We start from the raw sequence: 10,714 nt of genomic DNA, 5'->3' as shown, positions 1-10,714 counted from the left end.
AGTGCTGGGATTACAGGCGTGAGCCACTGCGCCTGGCCAGTTTTGAACTTTTATGTAGAGGGCATCATATGATTTGTTGTCCTTTGTTACTTGCTTTTTTCACTCAACATATTACTATGATTCATCTGTTTCACAGTTAATTCACTTTTCACTGCTGTATACTGTTTTGTTGTGTAAATATACCACTGTTTGTTTATCTAGTCATCCTGAAGACGGACATTTTTATTTTCATTTTTTTGAGATGGAGTTTCTCTCTCGTCGCCCAGGCTGGAGTGCCATCTTGGCTCTCCAATAGTGCCATCTTGGCTCTCCAATAGTGCCATCTTGGCTCACTGCAACCTCTGCCTCCCGGGTTCAAGTGATTCTCCTGCCTCAGCCTCATGAGTAGCTGGGATTACAGGTATGTGTCACCATGCTCAGCTAATTTTGTATTTTTTTTTCTTTTGAGACAGAGTTTTGCTCTTGTTGCCCAGGCAGGAGTGCAATGGCACAATCTCGGCTCACTGCAACCTCTGCCTCCCAAGTTCAAGTGATTATCCTACCTCAGCCTCCTGAGTAACTGGGATTACAGGTACCTGCCACCACGCCTGGCTAATTTTTTGTATTTTTAGTAGAGACGGGGTTTTACCATGTTGGCCAGGCTGGTCTCAAACTCCTGACCTTAGGTGATCCACCTGCCTCAGCCTCCGAAAATGTTGGGATTACAGGCATGAGCCACTGCGCCTGGCTAATTTTGTATTTTTAGTAGAGACAGGGTTTCACCATGTTGGCCAGGGTGGTCTCTAACTCCAGACCTCAGATGATCTGCCTGTCTCGGCCTCCCAAAGTGCTATTACAGGCGTGAGCTACCGCGCCCGGCCATGGGCATTTGGACTTCTAATTTTTTGCTACCGTAAGCTTTAGAGCACTGAGCTAATATGCAAAAACAGCAATCATGTAGTTTTTAAAACTTAGTCTGGGGTTAAAGAAGTATGTAAACAACTATGTTTTCTTAAAGATTTATAGGAGCCTTGTGACTGGACCAAGGACAAAGAAGTTCCCAACCTCCTTGGCCCCTCACTGCTGCCCAGATGTCTGCCGTGGGGTACCCCTTGGTCACACCCTCCTCCTCTTCCCTGCCTTTAACATAGAAAGAGCCTAAGATTGTACTGACTTAAAATGGTACTTTAGAACGCTAGTACACCATCCTCTCCGTCTTGCTGGCTTTCAGAATAAACCAATAAACCTACTTTTTCTTCCACCGACCCCCCTATCAGTTCGGATCCTCTTACCTCGGCCTCCCAAATAGCTGGGACTATAAGCACTCACCACCACACCCAGCTAATTAAAAAGAAAACAATTTTTTGAGGCAGAGTCTCACTCTGTCGCCATGCTGGAATGCTGTGGCATGACACTGCAGCCTCAAACTCCTGGGCTCAAGCAGTCCTCCCACCTTAGCCTCCCAAGTAGCTAGGACTAACAGCGTGCACCACCACACTCAGCTAATTTCTTTTTTTTAAATTTTTAGTAGACACAAGGTCTTGCTGTATTGCCGAGGCTGGTCTTGAACTTCTGAACTCAGGCGATCCTCCTGTCCCAGCCTCCCAAAGTGTTAGGATTACAGGCGTGAACTACCAAACCTGGCTGAGTTTTAAAAAATCTTAATGAATGCATGGATTTAAATATATTAGCTGTGTTTTAATCAATTATAGTTATTCTTTTTCTTTTTTTTTTTTGAGACGGAGTCTTGCTCTGTTGCCCGGGCTGGAGTGCAGTGGCCGGATCTCAGCTCACTGCAAGCTCCGCCTCCCGGGTTTACGCCATTCTCCTGCCTCAGCCTCCTGAGTAGCTGGGACTACAGGCGCCCGCCACCTCGCCCGGCTAGTTTTTTTTTTTGTATTTTTAGTAGAGACGGGGTTTCACCGTGTTAGCCAGGATGGTCTCGATCTCCTGACCTCGTGATCCGCCCGTCTCGGCCTCCCAAAGTGCTGGGATTACAGGCTTGAGCCACCGCGCCCGGCCTAGTCATTCTTATTGAAATTCAAATTATTCATCTTTGGTTAGGGAGAACCTCTTCAAGTTAGTTCTTCAGTCCTTTTGACACAATTCCAATATATGAGTCTTGGTGGCTCATACGTGTAATCCTAGCACTTTGGAAGGCTGAATGGGGAAGATTTATTGAGGCCAGGAGTTTAAGATCGGCCTGTTCAACATGGCACAATCCCTATGTCTATTAAAAATAATAATGAAAAGCAATTGCAGTAGCCTGTGATAGCTTCCTTGCTATCTGATATGAAAAGATGTTTCTTTTCTTTTTTCTCTTTTTTTTTTTTTGAGACAGAGTTTTACTCTTGTTGCTCACGCTGGAGTGCAATGGTGCAATCTCGGCTCACCGCAACCTCCACCTCCCGGGTTCAAGCAATTCTCCTGCCTCAGCCTCCCAAGTAGCTGGGATTACAGGGGTATGCCACCACGCCCAGCTAATTTTTGTATTTTTAGTAGAGATGGGGTTTCCATGTCGGTCAGGTTGGTGTCTCGAGCTCCTGACCTCAGATGATCCACCTGCTTCGGCCTCCCACGGTGCTGGGATTACAGGCATGAGCCACAGTGCCCAGCCTGAAAAGATGTTTCTAGACTCATCTGGTAAATTTTCTGCCCCAGATCTGAAATCTGACAGCTTTCCAAGGAGTCCTGATTTTTCTTAGTAGGAAATGTTATTTAGAGACTACAGCTTGAGTACTTCAGATATTTATTGCTACTGAGTCAGTCATTGTAGATGTTTTCAGTGAATAGTTAGTAATTTTTTTTTTTTTTTTGAGATGGAGTCTTGCTCATTCACCAGGCTGGAGTGCAGTGGCGTGATCTCAGCTCACTGCAACCTCTGCCTCCCAGGTTCAAGTGATTCCCCTGCCTCAGCCTCCCGAGTAGCTGGGACTACAGGCGTGTGCCACCATGCCTGGCTAATTTTTTGTATTTTAGTAGATATAGGGTTTCACCATGTTGGCAAGGATGGTCTTGATCTCCTGACCTTGTCATCTCCCCGCCTTGGCCTCCCAAATTGCTAGGATTACAGGCGTGAGCCACCGCGCCTGACTGTAATTTTTTAAAAATACGAAACGCATCAGGAGTTCATACTAATGTTTCATATTCAAATTTAGAATTACAGGGTTTTTAAATTTTTATTTATTTATTCATTATTATTATGATTATTATTATTTTCGAGATGGGGTCTCTCTCTGTTGCCCAGGCTCACTGTAACCTCTGCCTCCTGGGTTCAAGCAATTCTCTGCCTCAGCCTCCTGAGTAGCTGGGGTTACAGGCGCCCGCCACCATGCCTGGCTAATTTTTGTATTTTTAGTAGAGACGGTTTCACCATCTTGCCAGGCTGGTCTTGCACTCCTGACCTTGTGATCCACCTGCCTTGGCCTCCCAAAGTGCTGGGATTATGGGTGTGAGCCACCGCGCCTGGCTAGAATTACCAGAGTTTTAACTTAACCTTAGTCACTTTACATATTTCTCCCATGTCAAAAATCTTGATTCTCTTTTGAGGAAATAGAAAAGTCCACTCTTAAGTCCATATGGAGTCTCAAGGGACCCAAATAACCAAAACAATCTTAAAAAAGAGAAACAAAGGTGGAGGACTCATACTTTCTGATTCCAAAACTTACTACAAAGCTACAGTAATCGAAACAGTGTGATACTAGCATAAAAGCAGACATACAGGCCAGGTGCGGTGGCTCACGCTTGTAATCCCAGCACTTTGGGAGGCTGAGGCGGGTGGATCACTTGAGGTCGGGTGTTCAAGACCAGCCTAACCAACATGGAGAAACCCCATCTCTACTAAAATAATCCCAGCACTTTGAGAGGCTGAGATGGGCAGATCATCTGAGGTAAAGGGTTCAAGACCAGCCTGGCCAACATGGTGAAACCCCACTCTACTAAAAATACAAAAATTAGCTGGGTGTGGTGGCAGGTGCCTGTAATCCCAGCTACTCAGGAAGCTTTGGCAGGAGAATTGCTTGAACCTGGGACGCACATGTTGCAGTGAGCCGAGATCATGACACTGCACTCCAGCCTGGGTGACAGAGCGAGACTCCATCCCCCTCCCCCCAAAAAAAGAAAAAAAAAGAATCAACACTCAGCCAGAAATGGTAATGTGATGCTGTGGGTGGGAATAGGAGCATTCATTTTTCTCTTCTTCCTGACTGTAATACTTCTTTTCTACTGCTTTTGCCAACTGCCTCCTCCTAGGAAACACCTATTTTGTCTTCACTGGGTGTTAGACACTACTCTAAGGCTTTGCTCTCCTAGTTACCCTGATTGACTGTGGCTAGGAACAAAACTCCATGGTAAATATTTCAAAAGTTACAGCATCAGGGAATCATCTTCACAGTTGATGGATTTGTCATCAACATCCCCAGGAGAGCTGTACCTTCTGTACCATCCAGAAAATCTCACTGTCATCTTCCTGGGCTTCCTAACTAACCACAGCAATCTGAAGGTACCCAGAACCCCAACTTGTTAGGTGGACCTCTCCCCCACTTGACAGATTTCACCTGAATCCCCCTACCACTGTTGCCTGGACCTGGGAAGTTGGGTGTCTATATCTCCAGTGCACTCATGATTCTGTCTTTTGCACTCACTGTTGTGTTAATCACATAAAAGCAGAAGTTTCCCTGCAATGCTCTGATCCAACTGTAGTTGCCAAGTTCCCAAGTTCCCAAGGCCTCCGCGAGATAAATGGGATTCCACTTGTAAGTGAGGAAACCATATATGGTGCCTTCTCCCAGATGAGACCACACAGGGCAAAAGCAACTGCCTAGTCTAGGAAGGGGGAGTACTGGCCGGGCGCGGTGGCTCACGCCTGTAATCCCAGCACTTTGGGAGGCTGAGGTGGGCGGATCACGAGGTCAGGAATTCGAGACCATACTGGCTAACAGGTGAAACCCCATCTCTACTAAAATACAAAAAATTAGCCAGGCGTGCTAGTGTGTGCCTGTAATCCCAGCTACTCAGGAGGCTGAGGCAGGGGAATCGCTTGAACCTGGGAGGCGGAGGTTGCAGTGAGCCGAGATCGTGCCACTACACTCCAGTTTGGCAACAGAGCAAGACTCCATCTCAAAAATAAATAAATAAATAAATAAATAAATAAATAAATAAATAAATAAATAAATAAGAGGGGAGTACTGCCCTTTCCGGAAAACAGAAATTTTTTGGCCACTCCTATCGCAGCAGCAGAATATCCCTATAGACCCACTGGGCAGCAAAGGATTAACATCACACCCCACAGAGCTTCTGTTTGTGACCCAACTGGTTTCATTTTTGTGTGTCAATGACTGGGAAGAAGTCAATCCTGTAACCACTCCTGATTCCCAGGGAGTCGTCTGTTCTTTTAGGAGTAGCTTTCCCTTGCATATCAAAAACTTGGAGGAGAGATGAATGTATGTTGGCGACCCCTGCCCCTCCAGGGGTCACAGTCTATAGGCCCATGAGACCTAGGAACACCGGAAATAAATGAGCAATAGGATGAATTCCGGTAGGAATCAGGCAGCAATAAGACTAGTGGCACCCCGGGGCAGCTTTGCCTACCACGAGTCAACCCTAAAGAACTTGACTCAGGCTGGGTGCGGTGGCTCACGCCTGTAATCCCAGCACTTTGGGAGGCCAAGGCGGGCAGATCACGAGGTCAGGAGATCAAGACCATCCTGACCAACACGGTGAAACCCCATCAGTACTAAAAGTACAAAAAATTAGCCAGGTGTGGTGGCGGGCACCTGTAGTCCCAGCTACTTGGGAGGCTGAGGCAGGAGAATCGCTTGAACCTGGAAGGTGGAGATTGCAGTGAGTGAGATCGCACCACTGCACTCCAGCCTGGTGACACAGTGAGACTCTGTCTCAAAAAAAAAAATAATAATCAAGATAAATTTTTGGTAAAGCAGTGTCTATGGCGGTTTGGTTTTTAAAAACACCTCTTTTGCCCATTTTTCCTTCAGTTTCAAATTCATTTCCAGTGTTCACATTCTAGCTAGTCCGCCAACAATGAGTCTTATTTCAGCACAGGCAGCTTAGTAACAGCAGACGTGAAGAAGGCAGAAAAGAAGAGAGAGAAGGCCAAGCTGGCAGACCTCTGCATAGGAGCTGGGATTCACAAGTGGGGCGCGAGAAAGAAAGGAGAGGAAGAATAAAAGGTAAAGTGACCAAAAGGAAGCTCACGAGCCTTCCAGTCACAGTTACTAGACTTTGGCTCAGCCTTTCATGAGCACCTCACTTCACACTCCCTGGACAGGAAGCACAGCAGGTTTATCCAGATGAACTAAGAAGGTCAGGTGGTGTGAGGAGTGGCAGGGAGATGGCCGTCCAGAATACCACTGCCCCCCACCCCCGGGGCTGAGATGAGCGAAGATGTTCCTCTGTTTGGGACCAGGAGGCGTGTGTTCAGGAACGCTACCTGGCACCTGGCTGGAAAAGAAAAGCCAGTTCCCTATAAGGAGTGTTCCCAGTGTTCCGTCTATGATGGCCTTGTTATTTTATTACCTTTAGAAATTAAGTCCTGCTCTTGTTACAGCAGTCACACTGCTGGGAAGTGGCTAAATAGTAATACTGATAAATAGATGAGGCCGGGCAAGGTGGCTCACACCTGTAATCCCAGCGCTTTGGGAGGCCGAGGAGAGTGGATCACCTGAGGTCAGAAGTTCGAGACCAGGCTGGCCAACATGGTGAGTCCCTGTCTCTACTAAAAATATAGAAATTAGCCAGGTATGGTGGTGCATGCCTGTAATCCCAGCTACTCAGGAGGCTGAGATGGGAGAATCGCTTGAATCCGGGAGGTGGAGGTTGCAGTGAGCCAAGATCGTGCCACTGCATTCTAGCCTGGGTGACAGAGTAAGACTCTGTCTCAAAAAAAAAAAAAAAAAAGTGTCCTCTTGGAGAACAAAACAAAACAAAAACCCCACCATTCTTGTTTGTCTTCCATCAGGGAAAGTCTCAGAAGCCCATGTGGGCAGCTCTCCTGGATAGTCAGGAGGGTGAAATTGAAGGTAGAGAGCCAAGAAAAGGGCCAGGGCCCACACACAGTCATACATTCACATGTGCAAACAAACAGTGTGCTTCCCAATGAGTCTCCAATTGAGGGGCTAGGTGAGGTCCTGAATCCCCCTCCTCAGATCCAAATGCCTCCATAGTCAGTTTGAGCTGAGCAAAGCTCTTATGGTTCCACATGTACAAACAAATATAAATGCATAAAATGCTCAAATGGTGTCAATAGCAGCCAAATCTTAAGTACAGCAGGGCCCCCAGTGACACCCCAAAAGAGGTAGAAGGTGGGCCGGGCACGGTGGCTCATGCCTGTAATCCCAGCACTTTGGGAGGCTGAGGCAGGCAGATCACGAGGTCAGAAGATTGAGACCATCCTGGCTAACACGGTGAAACCCCGTCTCTACTAAAAATATAAAAAATTAGCCGGGCGTGGTGGTAGGCGTCTGCAGTCCCAGCTATTCAGGAAGCTGAGGCAGGAGAATGGCGTGAACCTAGGAGGCGGAGCTTGCAGTGAGCTGAGATTGCGCCACTGCACTCCAGCCTGGGCAACAGAGTGAGACCCTGTCTCAGAAAAAAAAAAAAAGTAGAGGGTGGTCAGCGGTCAGGTGCACTCCAAATAACTCACCCAGTTCCAAAGTTTGCTATCTTCTTCAGAGGTCACTTGCTTTGTACCAGTGAAACACGGAAGGTGGCAGATGTCATGCCGGGAGGTGAAAGGAAGGCTCCTCCAAAAACAAAAGCACTTTTGGCAGCTGCTGGAAAGTTCCATAATGTTCTTGTCAGGGGACTGCTAGCCAGGAGCAGCTGGCACTCACAGGGGACCCCATGCCTCACCCAGGAGCATAACTGGGCTGTCCAGCTCAGACTCACCTAGAGCGGACAGCACTTCCCCATATGGGCCACCAAAATTGTAACTGAAATGCAGGTTCGGTTGCTTGCTGCTTGCAGAGTCCAGTTAATGAGAGTAATGTCTGGTATAAAGAAAGAGACTTTTTATTCCAAAGCTAACTTAGGGGAAGAAGTATAGGCTTCCTGCCTTAAGAGTACTGCTTTGGCTTCGGAGCAGAAAGTGGGTGCTTTTAATGTGGGGGAGGCTGGCATACTGGCATGCATGGCACATGGGAGAGGAAGCAAGCAGGTGGGGGATCTGCTTACTCCCTTTGGTGCCTTATCTACTGGGCAGTCAGGTTGGTGACTGCTGGCACCTTTATGGGTTGTAAAAGTGGCCAAAAACTTTCCAGGTGGGAGAGAGTCTTGTAGTGGGCATACTTCAGGTCGTAGATGGACTGTTGTCCCTTGGGGCAACTTCCTGGTGGGAGAGAGTTTCGTAGTGGGCATACATTGGGTTGCAAATAGACTGATAACTCTGAGACAGTCGCTTGGTGGGAGAGCGTTCTGCCCTGGAGCCTCTAAGCACATGGTTAGATGAACTTTCCCTGTAGGGAGTGTCTGGTGAAGGGGAGCTGAAAGGTTATAACTGCATTGTTTAATTAGGAAGTGGGGAACAGGAGAAATGGAGAAAAGAAAATAAGAGAAAAGAAGAAAAAAATAGCAACTTAGTCTCTTTTTCTAAGAAAAATGAGAATACTTGGTTAAAATCACAGCACTTTTTCCGGAGACTGAGGCAGGAAGATAAGTTTGAGTCCAGGAGTTTGACACCAGCCTGGGTAACATAGTGAAACCCTGTCTCTAAAAAAAAATTAACTAGGCTTGGTGGCATGCAGCTGTAATCCCAGCTACTCAGGAGGCTGAGGTGGGAGAATCACTTGAGCTTGGGAAGTTGGGGCTCCAATGAGCTGTGATTGTGCCACTACACCGCAGCCTGGGTGACAGAGTGAGACACTATCTCAAAAAATAAAATAACAAAAAAACCCTGAAAGTTTATTGTCGTTATTGATATGCTTACTGTTTCCACAAATGATCCAGTTTAACACAGAGTTTAGGTTAATAAAACAATATAAATATTGTCAGTAGCACAATCTAGATAGCTTTTTTGTTTGTTTTCGAGACAGAGTCCTGCTCTATTGCCCAGGCTGGAGTGCCGTGGTATGATCTTGGCTCACCACAACCTCCGCCCCCTGGGTTCAAGCGATTCTTTTGCCTCAGCCACCCTAGTAGCTAGGATTACAGGCGTGCGCCACCATGCCTGGCTAATTTTTGTATTTTTAGTAGAGATGGGGTTTCACCATGTTGCCCAGGCTGGTCTTGAACTCCTGACCTCAAGTAATCCACCTGCCTCAGCCTCTCAAAGTGCTGGGATTATAGATGTGAGCCACCATGCCCAGCCACATATGGCATTTTAATTTGGCAGGGAAGGGTGGAATTATGTAATGAGAGGCGCTGCAGTCAGCTCACTCCCCATCCGGGAGAAAATGCACCTGGGCCTGTCTCTTACACTAGCCCACAAAACAAATTCCAGAAGAGATTTATTAAATGAAAAAAAAAAAAAAAAGCCATAATATGAATCTTGTAAGAAAATGTTAAATATGAGAAGACCTTCTCAATCAAGACTGGAAACCCAGAAGTTAGGAAATGTGACTGTTTAAATGTATGCATGCCAAAAGAGGCTGGAGACAAAGTACAGGGACAAAGGAGAAACTCAGAAAAAATGTTTGCACAGCTGAAGACAATAGCAGCTTAATACCACCCCATAAAAGGGGTTTTTGCAAATCAAGAAGTGGACAACACAACAGAAAAGCGGGCTAAACATATAGAGGAGCAATTCACAGAAGAAAAATTCCAGTGGCCAACAAACAAAAGAAAAGGTGCTGCTTAATCAGGCTAAACGGTCGGGAAATGCAAAGTAAAGTTATACTACTACACCCATCAGTTTGGCAATAATTAAAAAGGCTTTGGGGCCAGGCATGGTGGCTCATGCCTGCAATATCAGCACTCTGGGAGGCCGAAGCAGGAGCGTTGCTCAAGCCAGGAGTTGGGGTACATATTCTCAGGACCTCTTGAGACTGCATCTCAGGACAAAATAATTACATATATATATATATATATATGAGATATGGTTATATATGATATACATACTATATCTATCCACCTACATATCATATATATAAAATATGGTTAGGCTTTGTATTCCCACACAAATCTCATCTTGAATTGTAATTGCCAGGTGGAGGTAATTGAATCATAGGGGCAGCTTCCCCCATGCTGTTCTCATGATAGTGAGTTCTCATGAGATCTGATGGTTTTATAAGGGGCTCTTCCCCCTTTGCTCGGCACTTCTCCTTCCTTCTGCCTTGTGAAGAAGGTGCCTTGCTTCCCCTTCACCTTCTGTCTTGATTGTAAGTTTCCTGAGGCCTCCCCAGCCATCCTGAACTGTGAGTCAATTAAACCTCTTTCCTTTATAAATTACCCAGTCTTAGGCAGTTCTTTATAGCAGTATGGAAACTGACTAATACTATATATATATATTACATATAAGTTTTATATATAATATACATATATATGTAAGCTTTAACATCTATTAATGATGGGGATATGAGGAGATGGAAATTTTCATGCTTTTTTGTGGATAAGAGATGTTAATTTTTTTTTTTTTTTTTTGAGACGGAGTCTCGCTCTGTCACCCAAACTGGAGTGCAGTTGCCAGATCTCAGCTCACTGCAAGCTCCGCCTTTCGGGTTGACGCCATTCTCCTGCCTCAGCCTCCCGAGTAGCTGGGACTACAGGCGCCCGCCACCACGCC

At 46.2% G+C, this 10,714-nt stretch overlaps 1 long non-coding RNA gene across 1 annotated transcript in view; it reads right to left on the bottom strand.

Annotated features, from left to right (window-relative positions):
* Window positions 1–7,646: 7,646 nt before the first annotated feature.
* The window catches only part of LOC111522271, a 20,003-nt gene continuing 16,935 nt past the window's right edge, over window positions 7,647–10,714 (bottom strand). Inside the window, exons 2-3 of the long non-coding RNA XR_002725208.2 lie at window positions 7,885–7,985; window positions 7,647–7,769 (exon numbers count right to left, since the gene is read on the bottom strand). This is a non-coding gene — a long non-coding RNA (uncharacterized LOC111522271). The remainder of the gene's footprint in view (window positions 7,770–7,884; window positions 7,986–10,714) is intronic.

This window comes from Piliocolobus tephrosceles, chromosome 13 (genome assembly GCF_002776525.5).
Source record: "Piliocolobus tephrosceles isolate RC106 chromosome 13, ASM277652v3, whole genome shotgun sequence".
Classification (NCBI taxonomy): Eukaryota; Metazoa; Chordata; class Mammalia; order Primates; family Cercopithecidae; genus Piliocolobus; species Piliocolobus tephrosceles.
The sequence above is the reverse complement of the archived record's forward strand: the minus strand, read 5'-3'. Positions and strand labels throughout refer to the sequence as shown.